We start from the raw sequence: 2,385 nt of genomic DNA on the forward strand, positions 1-2,385 counted from the left end.
GTTTTCAAAATATTTTAATTAATTTTCGAAAAATTACTTCCCTCCTTCTCACATCCTTCTATTTATGGAGTACCACTCCTTCTCAATGCACAATTCGAACCTTATCTAATTAAAGCTCGAATTCTTCTTCTCCTTCTTCTTTCTATTTCTCTTTTCCTCTGACACCTCAAGAAAACTCTATACTGTGACATAGAGGATTCCACATTTTCTTGTTCTCCTCTCTTTCATATGAGCAGGAGCAGAGACAAAGGCATTCTTGTTGAAGCTGACCCTGAACCCGAAAGGACCTTGAAAAGAAAGCTAAGAGAAGCCAAAGCACAACTCTCTTTAGAGGACCTGACCGAATTCTTCAAAGAAGAAGAAGACATGGCAGCCGAAAACAACAACAATGCCAACAATGCAAGGAAGGTGCTGGGTGACTTTACTGCACCTACTCCCGACTTCTATGGGAGAAGCATCTCTATCCCTGCCATTGGAGCAAACAACTTTGAGCTTAAGCCTCAATTAGTTTCTCTAATGCAACAGAATTGCAAGTTCCATGGACTTCCAATGGAAGATCCTCATCAGTTTTTAGCTGAATTCTTGCAAATCTGTGACACAGTCAAGACTAATGGGGTTGACCCTGAGGTCTATAGACTGATGCTATTCCCTTTTTCTGTAAGAGACAGAGCTAGAATATGGTTGGACTCTCAACCTAAGGAAAGCCTGGACTCTTGGGAAAAGCTAGTGAATGCCTTCTTGGCAAAGTTCTTTCCACCACAAAGATGGAGTAAGCTTAGAGTGGAAGTCCAAACCTTCAGACAGAAGGATGGGGAATCCCTCTATGAAGCTTGGGAAAGATACAAACAATTAATCAGAAAGTGCCCCTCAGACATGCTTTCTGAATGGAGCATCATAGGTATTTTCTATGATGGTCTATCTGAACTATCCAAGATGTCCTTGGATAGCTCTGCTGGAGGATCTCTTCATCTAAAGAAGACGCCTACAGAAGCTCAAGAGCTCATTGAAATGGTTGCAAATAACCAATTCATGTACACTTCTGAAAGGAATCTTGTGAACAATGGGACAAGTCAGAAGAAAGGAGTTCTTGAGATTGATGCTCTGAATGCCATACTGGCTCAGAACAAGATATTGACTCAACAAGTCAATTTGATTTCTCAAAGTCTGTCTGGAATGCAAAATGCACCTGGCAGTACTAAGGATGCTTCATCTAAGGAAGAAGCTTATGATCCTGAGAACCCTTCAATGGAAGAGGTGAACTACCTAGGAGAACCCTATGGTAACACCTATAATTCTTCATGGAGAAATCACCCAAATCTCTCATGGAAGAATCAAGAGAGACCTCAACAAGGTTTCAATAATAATGGTGGAAGAAACAGGTTTAACAATGGCAAGCCTTTTCCATCATCTTCTCAGCAACAGACAGAGAATTCTAAGCAGAACCCCTCTGACTTAGCAACCATGGTCTCTGATCTAATCAAAACCACTCAAAGTTTCATGACTGAAACAAGGTCTTCCATTAGGGATTTGGAAGGACAAGTGGGACAGCTGAGCAAGAGAGTTACTGAACTCCCTCCAAGTACTCTTCCAAGCAACACAGAAAAAAATCCAAAAGGAGAGTGCAAAGCCATCAATATGGCCAAATTTGGAGAGGAAGGGGAGGAAGTGAACGCCACTGAGGAAAACCTCAATGGGCGTGCACTAGCCTCCAATGAGTTCCCCAATGAGGAACCATGGGAATCTGGGACTCAAAATGAGACCATAGAGATTCCATTGGACTTACTTCTGCCCTTCATGAGCTCTGATGAGTATTCTTCCTCTGAAGAGGATGAGTATGTCACTGAAGAGCAAGTTGCTAAATACCTTGGAGCAATCATGAAGCTAAATGACAAGTTATTTGGAAACGAGACTTGGGAGGATGAACCTCCTTTGCTCACCAAAGAACTGGATGACTTGTCTAGGCAGAAATTACCTCAAAAGAGACAAGACCCTGGGAAGTTTTCCATACCTTGTACCATAGGCACCATGACCTTCAAGAAGGCTCTGTGTGACTTACGGTCAAGTGTAAACCTCATGCCTCTCTCAGTAATGGAGAAGCTAAGGATCTTTGAGGTACAAGCTGCAAAAATCTCACTAGAGATGGCAGACAACTCAAGAAAACAAGCTTATGGACTTGTAGAGAATGTTTTGGTTAAGATTGAAGACCATTACATCCCTACTGATTTCATAGTCCTAGAGACTGGGAAATGCATGGATGAAACCATCATCCTGGGCAGACCTTTCCTAGCCACAGCAAAGGCTGTGATTGATGTTGATAGAGGTGAACTGATCATTCAAGTGAATGGAGAATCCTTTGTGTTTAAGGCTCAAGGATATCCCTCTGTC

At 42.1% G+C, this 2,385-nt stretch overlaps 1 non-coding gene across 1 annotated transcript; it reads right to left on the reverse strand.

The window, feature by feature from the left end:
- Positions 1-771: 771 nt before the first annotated feature.
- On the reverse strand, positions 772-879 carry LOC130953073 (small nucleolar RNA R71). The gene has a single exon (XR_009075247.1). It is a non-coding gene; the product is annotated as a small nucleolar RNA R71 (small nucleolar RNA).
- Between the last annotated feature and the right edge of the window lie 1,506 nt (positions 880-2,385).

This window comes from Arachis stenosperma, chromosome 9 (assembly GCF_014773155.1).
Source record: "Arachis stenosperma cultivar V10309 chromosome 9, arast.V10309.gnm1.PFL2, whole genome shotgun sequence".
NCBI classification, from domain to species: Eukaryota; Viridiplantae; Streptophyta; class Magnoliopsida; order Fabales; family Fabaceae; genus Arachis; species Arachis stenosperma.